Below are 10,674 nucleotides of genomic sequence, written 5' to 3'. Positions count from 1 at the left end.
GGGGGTAGGAGGTGAGCTTGAGGGTGAGATAGTGAGCTTTGGGGTGAGAGGTGAGTTTGAGGGTGAGATCGTGAGCTTGTGGGTCAGATGTGAGCTTGAGGGTGAGATAGTGAGCTTGGGGGTCAGAGGTGAGCTTGAGGGTGAGATCGTGAGCTTGGGGGTCAGATGTGAGCTTGAGGGTGAGATAGTGAGCTTGGGGGTCAGATGTGAGCTTGAGGGTGAGATAGTGAGCTTGGGGGTCAGAGGTGAGGTGGAGATAGTGAGCTTGGGGGTCAGAGGTGAGCTTGAGATAGTGAGCTTGGGGTAAGTGACCAATTTCCAAACAATCCGTCGAACTTTTTTTTTCAGCAGTCGAATATATGTTTTAATATGATAAATAATCTCAGAGAAGAGAAAATACGCTTTTAAAACAATTGTACAAAACGAGTATGGTCCATCATTTAATGTGTTAATCTCATAATTTAAATAGCGCCGCTCCCCGGCGCTCCGAGGGAGTTTCTCAGATCTACTAAGATCTATAAGGAACAAAATACAGTCGCTATCCCATCGTAATCCTAAAATACAATAAAATGTAACTCTTCGTATCGGATTGGGAAATGTCATTATTTTCTTCACTTGTCTCGTACGTGTGACGAGGCTATAACATCTTTCTGACTTCGTCTGTAAGGCCGAGAAAAATTAATATATTTCCGGGTTCTGGTCAGCGCGCGCATCGATTTTGACCCTGCGCGTCAACATTTTGTTTTTTCAATTTTGGTATCGACGTTCGCGCACGGTTCTCCCCTACAAAACTGCGTTTAGTTTGTCCAAATCCAACCAGCCGTTCCAAAGATATGAGTAGTTTTGTGCCGTGACGTCATGAATCCAATGGGGAAGTTGCATGTGACGTCATCGTCTTAGTCACGTGACCGCTTGGGTGGCAACTGGCAAAACATTGCTTCTGCCACCATACGTATTATGGCGGCAATTTGAAACTCGTCTCACATATAAATTGCCCCCTACACGTTGGTAAAGAGTTGTTGTGCTGTCGGATGTACAGCCCGATTTCATAAGGGATCGGGCTCGTCATTCTACCGTTTTCCGGACGGCACAACGCGCTAAACGGATTCATGGCTGCCTGGACTGCGGCTCTCAGGTGAGAATATGGCTCATGAGGTTGTTACCTTCACTCGCGAAGCGAAAAGCAGCATTAGGCATTTGGTTACGTACATGTGGAGTGCGTATGGCGTACGTGTGGCGTACTTGTGTACGTGTGGAGTGTGTGTGGTGTACGTGTGGAGTGTGTGTGGCGTACGTGTGGCGTACTAGTGTGTGTGGCGTCCTTGTGGTGTACGTGTGGAGTGTGTGTGGTGTACGTGTGGCGTACTTGTGTGTGTGGCGTCCTTGTGGTGTACGTGTGGAGTGTGTGTGGCGTACGTGTGGTGTACGTGTGGAGTGTGTGTGGTGTCCATGTGGAGTGCGTATGGCGTACTTGTGGTGTACGTGTGGCGTACGTGTGGCGTACGTGTGGAGTGTGTGTGGCGTATTTGTGGAGTGTGTGGCGTACTTGTAGCGTACTTGTGGAGTGTGTGTGGCATACTTGTGGAGTGTGTGTGGCGTACGTGTGGAGTGTGTGTGGTGTACTTGTGGAGTGTGTGTGTACTATGGAGTGTGTGTGGCGTACTTGTGGAGTGTGTGTGTACTATGGAGTGTGTGTGGCGTACTTGTGGAGTGTGTGTGTACTATGGAGTGTGTGTGGCGTACTTGTGGGTCCACACGGGTCCACAGGCAGATGACACAGCCTCAGTTTCTCGCAATACCGCGAAAACGCCTCAACGGGTAAGCTACGGGCGTAAACTGACAGGTCCGTGTCCGTTTGATCAAACGACAGCTTTCCCGCCATGTTGTTATGCCACCCAAGATGGCGCCCGGAACCGGTTGCCATGGACGACGCTCACGTGATGCAGGGCCTCTATCGGCTGGATATTGTCATTTATTGAAACGAAGACGTTCTTTGTCGGGTTCGTGTGAAGCAACCAGAAGGCTTAGAGAGCTGTGGGTGGTCTCGTTAGTTAGGCCTGGATCCTATCTCATTTGACATGAAGTTGTAAGTGTCTGTGATAATCTGGTGGACAGGGAGAAGAGATCGTGGGAGACCATCGGCCTGTTAGACCACTTGCGCATGCGCACTGTTGACGCGATGGACGCATTGGAATGTTTGACGGTACGGCGAGGCGATCTCGAGAACGAAATGGCAGTCTATAATATGCTTGAAGAACTTAATGATTTTCAGAATAAATACATTTTAAAATAACTTAAGCTTGTGTTCATTATTTACAAAAAGGCCTACAAGTCCCATTGGCTGTCTTTAATTTCTCTCTGGACGGCGCCACAGCAGATGAGGAGGACCGCAAGGCATGAGGACACACAAAACACCTCTAAATGTGCAATCCATGCTTTAAAAAAAAGGGAAAAAAAACCGCATCGCCGCATCAATTCTGGAACTTTGGTCTGACCAGAGACCAGCAATATATATATTTTTGGCGTAACCGTCACATGACGGCCGGATGGTTTACAGACCAACCTCCCCGACCACTGGTGGAGGTCACGTGGCAATATCAAGCATCTTCTTCTTCACCACATTACCTGCCATGACCAAGGCGAGTGGATTCTCACCGAAACGTCGGCTCGACCGACTAGTAAGTCCACTTTTTTAAAAGGATAAACTCTTACTGGATGAACAATAACAACCTGCTTCGAATTATTTTAATAATATCTGGTCAATACACTGGGAAATGCGTAATTATTTAACTAATTATTGGTCAATACGCTGCAATAGAGTTTTTACAGATCGACTCGCCCACAATGCCTCAAACATCGGATTACTTATTTATTTTACTCATTTTGCAACTTCCTAATTTTTACGAAAAAAAACACATTTCGGGTCCTCCATGCTGCGAATTCTAAAATACTCCAGGAAAACGAGTTCTAGGAAAACTGGGAAATGCGTGAATGTGCGAAAACGAGCATTAATGACGTCACACGGGGGTAGCCCATTGACTTATTTATTGACATTGACTAGCCCATTGACATTGACTTAGACTTATTTATTTTTAGGGTGATTCGTTCAAGGGAAACTGGGAAATGCATGAATGTGCTAAAACGAGCATGACGTCACATGGGTTAGCCCATTGAGATTTATACAGAATCCACCCGTCTATTTATGGCTTATCTGGAGCTAGCAGGGAGTTTCTTCACTTCTGCAAAATAATATCAACGAGAAAGCATCAAAAAAAATGAAAATCCCATCCGTGTTCGTTTATATTTAGACGTCTTCTTATTCCGTATGCTCAAAATAACGAAATCAGTTTTTTTTTTTAAACACAAAATGAAAATTGATGATTTTATGCAGCCTTCACCTTTGAGCTTTTGATCTAAAAAAAAAACAATCAGCTTCTAGTTTTTGATTGGTGAACCAATTATGTGACCCAATATGCAAATTCTTAAAATTTCAGGTCAATTGCACGAAAATCGACGACTTTATGTGATGCTGACCTTTGACCTTTGGACCAAATTTTTAATTTGCCTTCTCCATATTCTCATAATAAAGGTTTGTTGAAAATTTGATGACAAAACTCAAATGGTGAAAACGTTTCGGCACACATACACACACACACACATACACATACCACACATACACACACACCACACACACACACCCACATACATGCACACCACATACACATACCACATACACACACACCACATACATATACACACACACAAATACACACACCACACACACAAACCACACATACATGCACACCACATACACACACACACACACACACACACACACACACACACACACACACACACACACACACACACACACACACACACACACACACACACCACATACACCACATAAATAACCCTAAATTTTGTTTGAGTTTGTATGAATATTCTCGATGATCTATTTAACGAAAGCAAAATTGAATAATCGAAGTGACCGTTTCAAAGTGATTTAAGGCCAATGGAAGAGCTTATACAAGTACATATTAGGCAGAACAAAGACATTAATTTGTACACAGTGTAGTTTTTATATAAAGTCCAAGAACATTAGTCATCAATAATAATAATAATAATAACTTAACAGTAGACGAGATGTGAACCTGTGATTCAGCATTCTGAGCAATATTGCTCAGAGGTGAAGATAACACAAGCCAACTCGGACCTTGAATGGCTGCCTTGCTTTGATTGTGGGCCACATGGCCATTAAACTGCTTAAGGCATAACATTATATAACCCACCCCTTGCCAAATCCTCCCAAAAACATTTACTTCCACTATAAAAATTCGAGTAAAAGAATTTCCCCCAATGCTTCCATTATTGAAGTTGAAGACAAACTTAAAGCAAAGTTTGAGTGTTTTCCCGTTCGTTTCTTTGTCAAATTTCCGCTGCGTATTTTGTTGTGGATGTGTTATTGTGTGTTTCTATTTAGTTTTGGTTTTGTAGTTGCTGCAAATTTGTGTGTAATTAGTCGTTTCTTTGTTCGCGCCTCGTGCGGCCTGGTGTCTCGTGCGGCCTCCTCGTCTCGACTTGTGCCCCGCCCCCTATATCTCGTTTTTCTTTCACCTCTGCTCCTGCTTTCTCAAATCCACGTTCTCATTTAGAGACTTTTCCCAGATTGTTTTTCATGGTTTTGTTTAAATATTTATTTAAATATGTTTAAACCGCAGCCGTGATGCTGACGCCACCCCCAACCCCCAGAATTTCCATGTTTTAAACGTTTCCCAGTGTGTACTCTGGATAAGAATAGGTACGCCGTATCCCTGCGTGTCGTAAGAGGCGACTAAGAGGGTTGGCGTCAGGAAGGGCATCCAGCCAAAAAAACATTGCCTCAAAAAGAGAACCATGACAATTACAACTACATGTGGGCAGGGTACAGCCCGAAGTGGAGATCGCTTTCTGAGGTTTGGGACATGGAATGTAGGGACAATGACAGGGAGATCAGAAGAAGTGGTGGAAGTATTGGTCAGAAGAAGAGTGGACATATGTTGTGTGCAAGAGACGAGATGGAAGGGAAGTGGTGTGAGAATGGTGAAGGGTAGGCAGGGACAGAAATACAAGTTTGTGTGGCAAGGGTGCCTGGAGGGCGTGAATGGTGTTGGTGTCCTGTTTTCTGAGGAGTTTGTAGACAGTGTGGTGAGTGTGACTAGAGTGAGTGATAGGTTGATGATGGTGAAAATGATGATTGGAAAGCTCTTGGTGAACGTCATCTCGGGATATGCTCCACAGGTTGGTCGAAGCGATGAAGAGAAGGACAAGTTCTGGTGTGCGATAGAGAAGCTGATGGAAAACGTGAAAGATGAGGAAGTTGTTGTTGTGGTAGGAGGAGACCTAAATGGACATGTGGGAAGGAGTATGGATGGTTTTGATGGAGTTCATGGGGGTTACGGATATGGTGTGAGAAATGGAGAAGGTGAAAGGATTTTGGAGTTTGCTGATGGAGCTGATTTGTTGATTTGTAATACTCAGTTCCAGAAAGAGGATAATAAGCTTGTTACATACACGTCAGGTGGGTCGACGACAACCGTTGACTACCTGATGGTGCGTAGGCGAGATAGGGGGCACCTCCGGGACACAAAGGTGATCCCGGGGGAGGAGGCTGTTTCACAGCACCACTTGGTTGTCTGCGACGTAAGGGTGAAAGGTGCGAGGAGAGCTCGGCGGGTGAAGTACCAACCGAGAATGAAGGTGTGGAGGTTGAAAGAGGTGACAGTAAGGGAGGCATTAAAAGAGAGGCTGAGTAGGGTCGAGGATGATGTGGTTGAGCTTGAAAGTGGTTGGATGTCAATGAAAGCTAGTCTGTTGGGAGCCGTTGGTGAGGTATGTGGATGGACAAAAGGACCACAGAGGCACTCGGAAACATGGTGGTGGGATGATGAAGTTGGAAAGAGGATTGACGAGAAGAGGAAGAAGTTCAAGGAGTGGCAGAAGGCGAAGGGGACGGGAGCAGAAACAGCAAAGCATGAAAGTTATAAGGCAGCCAGGAAGGCTGCAAAAAAAGAGGTAGCAAAGGCGCAGGAGGCATGTAGGAAAATGTTCGGAGAATGCTTGGATTCGGAAGAGGGTCAGAAAGCAGTATTCAGGATTGCAAAGCAGATAGCAAAAGAGAGGTGTGATGTGATGGGGGTGAGTTGCTTGAAGGATGAAGTGGGACAAATCGTTGTCGACCCAGATGGAATTAAAGGAAGATGGAAAAGATATATGGAAATGCTGTTGAATACAGAGAATGAATGGGATGGCAACATAGAGAGTGACCCAGTTTTGGGACCGGCAGAGAGGATAACTGAGAAGGAAGTTGAGGAAGCGATAAAAGCAATGAAGGGTAGAAAAGCGGGAGGGCCGATGGGAGTTGTGGGAGATATGTTGAAGGCAGCAGGAAGTTGGGGTGTGAAGAGAATGACAGAGATCTGTAATCTGGTGGTGAAAGAAGGCTGCATTCCAGTGGATTGGGAACTGAGTACCCTCGTCCCTCTATACAAGGGGAAAGGTGACCCTCTGGAGTGTGGCTCGTACCGAGCGATAAAGTTATTGGAGCATGGAATGAAGGTATTGGAAAGGGTGTTGGAGAGGAGGATAAGGAAGAAAGTGAAGATCGACGAAATGCAGTTTGGATTCATGCCAGGAAGAGGAACGACAGACGTGCTTTTCATTGTGAGGCCGTGGGAGTTGTTGTATGCAGATGATCTGGTGTTGATTGCGGAAAGTATGGATGGACTGAAGGAAAAGATGAACACGTGGAAGGAATGTATGGAGACAAAAGGTCTGAAGGTGAATATCGGAAAGACGAAGGTGATGGCAAGTGGTAAAGCATGTGGTGAGGTGGAAAGAACTGGGAAGTGGCCCTGTGCTGTGTGTAGGAAGGGTGTCGGAGTGAACTCCATTCAGTGTACAATGTGCGCTGAGTGGGTTCATCAAAAATGTAGTGGTCTGAGAGGGTCATTAACCAGTGTGGCAGCTACATTCAAATGTAAGGTGTGCACAGAGGGAGCTGTGGATGGAGGAAATGTTGAGTTGGATCTTGGAGACGGCGTGAAGCTGGAAGGTGTGAAAACATTTTGCTACCTCGGAGACATGCTGAATGGAGAAGGTGGATCAGACTCGGCAACGGTTGCTCGAGTGAGATGTGCATGGAAGAAGTTTCGGGAATTGAGTGGCGTGCTGATGATGAGGGGAGTGTCGTTGAAGCTGAAGGGAAAGGTGTATGCTGCATGTGTGAGAAGTGTTATGATTTATGGGAGCGAGACATGGGTAATGAACGTAGAGCAGCAACGAAGGTTGGAAAGGGTGGAAATGCGAATGGTTCGACGGATGTGCAGAGTATCGTTGAGAGAGAGGAAGACAAATGATGAATTGCGAAAGATGATGGGAATAGAGCCTGTGGTTGATGCTGTGAAGAGGAACAGGTTGAGATGGTTTGGTCATGTGTTGAGGAAGGATGAAAGTGACTGGTTGAGAAGAGTGATGGAAATGAATGTCGAAGGAAGTAGAAGACGGGGAAGACCGAGAAAGACTTGGCTAAAGATGGTGGAAGAAGAAATGCGGGCAAGGGGGTTAACAAGGAGAGATGCAGAAAATAGGGCAAAATGGAGAAGATTGTCATGGGGACCGCAAGGCTAACCCCCGCTCTAGCAGGAAAAATGGCCTTTAAAATGCATGTGTGAGCTTCCATTATTGAAGAACAAAGGTGTACAAGTGGGTGAAATGAAAAACATTTACTATCTTCACAGAAAGACCGATTCACAAAAAACAAGAAATACAACGCATCACAAACTACTGGTGGTATTTTAATTAGCAAACCTCACACTTGCATCACATTGTACAACAGTGATTTTCTGGGTTGAAAACACCCTTGTTGAAGACAAACTTAAAGCAAAGCATCAATAGTAGTGCAATGGGTGTGGACACGTCACTGTGAAGAAGATGGCTCCTCCACAATGGGTTTCTGCTCAGATTTTTGTCGTGCCGCCCAGGCGACTCCCCCCAACAATGCAACTATTGTGAAACCCTGCGGAGTCAAACACGGGAATGCTCAACAAACGAACCAAAATGAAAATGCATACATTATAGTAAAGAATAAACATTTTCCAACAAATTTATTGAAAGGATATTGCTGTTGCCACAAGTTTTAAACTGATGATCAATTGTACAAAGGGTTAAAGTGGCATTGTGATTGGAGAATCAGTGGCAGGACATGTCTCGGTGACACCACTGTACCAGACACTGTGACATTGTGGTTCGAGCAACCGCTTTGAGTCTGGAAAGGTCAGTGGTTCGATTCCGGCCCTTGTAGAGCAATACCAAAGACTTCAAAAATGGTACGTGCTGCTGCCTTACTGGATGCTCAGAAATTACAGGATAAAGCATGGATAAGCCCCTTAGGTCGATATTCCCCAACGCTGAGAGAGAGAGAGAGTGTGAGCGGCAAATTTGATTGGTCGAGATGGCCTAATATTTTGTCCAAGAACTGCAAAACTGGAGGTTTTTGCAAGTTGTAACCAGGAGATTTGTGTTCAAGTATATAATTAGAATGAAATAAATTGAAGGTTTTAATGGCTGTAGAAAAATCAATTTTTTCCAAAGTGTACCACTGTTGATGCAGCATCTTTTACACCACCCTATCTAACACGTTACATTAATTCTTCGTACCTGTTGTTCATGTCCTTTATGACAGCCTCAAAAACAGTACGTTTCCTGTTTGGAATGATTTTCAATCCTGTTTGACTGCCAGACAGGTAGATAGACTAAAAACAATTAGCTTACTCCTCTCTACGCATGTGCGATCGGGCCGAGATTCCATACAATTTTCCAACTTCTGAGCTGATGCACTTGCTAAACTGCAGGTTCGTTTGCCGATTCACGTTCAAAATACAATATTCAATTGAAATGAAGTCTAAAAGAATAGGAATTGAGTGCTGGTACCCAGGCTGACTTGTAAAATCGTGTTTTCTTTACTCCCCAAGGGAACTGCATAAAACAGAAGACCAAATTCGCAATATTGGACAAAGATGTACTTGCTACATAAACCCCAGGCTTCAAAAAAGACAGAGATTAACACATGCTCCCTCTTAAAGAACTTCAACACAGGAGGAGGCCATTAGGCCAATCAAAGCCTGTGTTGTTTATCTGTGCTCTATCCTTTTTTAAATGCCGAGTGCCAAGCAAGGAAGCAGCACGTACCATTTTTATAATCTTTGATATGACTCGGCTACGGTTTGAACAACCGACCTCCCAGACTCAGAGCGGATGCCCTAACCATTACGCCACCAAGTCTGTTCTCAAAACAGCATCCTTCTAAAGCCTTGGTGGTTAAGAGTTTGTTAGGTTTTTGCAATTTTAATGAGAGCTTCCCTGGCCCTCACACTCACCTGTGCAAAAATTCGAAATCTCATCATTATCTGAGATTGCTTCTTCCGGCCTTGGCGAAATGCCATCAGCCCAGCACTGAGTGCGCCCAAGGTGAGCAAACATCCTACAAACAAGGCAACAATAGTCCTCAAAGATGGCCTCCCCATGATGATGGCTTACTGGTTCAAAAAGACTACAAGGACATCAAAATGGTGTATGTGTGCAAACGGTTAGTGAAACCACGATTGAAATCACCGATTTATCAACTACAGTACTGCATTTATACATAGTATGGGTGCCTCCCATCGCTTCCTGACAAGTTTAATGAAAAGACAGCATGTTGTAAATCACAAACATATTGTATGTATATCTGAGTGTCAAAATGAAGTAAAATGTGCAAAAAAAAGGATCTTTCATAACACGTAGTTGTTATTGGTGTGGCTGTTGTTGTTGTTGGTGGTGGTGGTGGTGTGCTCCTTCTGTGTACTTTTATATATTTTTCTATTGCTTCGAGAAGTATTGGTATATTTCCTTTTGTGTGCTCCTCCCATGTCCTTGTAAAGGGTTCCTGCTGTTGTAGAATAATACACGTTACGTTGGAACTGCTATATTAAAGCTCGAGATCCCGCTTCTTCTTCCTCAATCCCTCTTCCGAATCCAAGTGTTTGATACATGAGAAGGTAAAGAGTTCCAGAGTTTGGCAGTGGAAGGGAACAAACAAACATCATAACGGCCACCCTTGAGTTGCCAATGGCCACATAATACTCATGCGATGTAGTGGCTTGGTGTTACGGCTTCGTCCCTTCCGCTGTTGTGGTTTTCATCCACTTGAAACCCTTCTGGTTCTATGTATTATAATTGTTGTTGTTTAAGGGAAATGGTTATTGTGGTTAAAAGGTTAAAAGCGTTCATGGTAAAAAAGAGACAGGAAGCAGGATCGGGAACCGGAAGACGAGGACAAAATAAGAAAAGGCGTGGCGAGCAAAGTCGGACAAGACGTGTGACGTCGAGCTCCGTGGCGAGCGTTGTCTAACGAAGGTTGCGAGGGAATTTTTGAGTTCCTTGAAAGGACATCCTGCAATAGGTATTATCGCTGGGATTGAGAAATCTGCGTAGTCAGGTTTGGGCTGAGATTCCGACGAATCCTTGCATGATCGCATCGACTCAAGTAAGAACCGTCGGCCATTTTGAACTTCGTGCTTCGTTCACCGACAAAGGTTTTGCTACGCGTCAGCTCTTCTCAGCATCCTATCATCTGGCGGGGATGTGTGTGCGCAA

At 44.6% G+C, this 10,674-nt stretch overlaps 1 protein-coding gene across 2 annotated transcripts in view; it reads left to right on the top strand.

Moving 5' to 3' along the window:
- Positions 1-10,674, top strand: part of LOC144888490 (uncharacterized) — a 110,217-nt gene that overhangs the window by 6,428 nt on the left and 93,115 nt on the right. The gene's annotated exons all lie outside the window — the stretch shown is intronic.

This window comes from Myxine glutinosa, chromosome 12 (assembly GCF_964187855.1).
Source record: "Myxine glutinosa chromosome 12, kmMyxGlut1.1, whole genome shotgun sequence".
NCBI classification, from domain to species: Eukaryota; Metazoa; Chordata; class Myxini; order Myxiniformes; family Myxinidae; genus Myxine; species Myxine glutinosa.
Note: the sequence above shows the minus strand (reverse complement) of the source record. Positions and strands in the feature narration are given on the sequence as shown.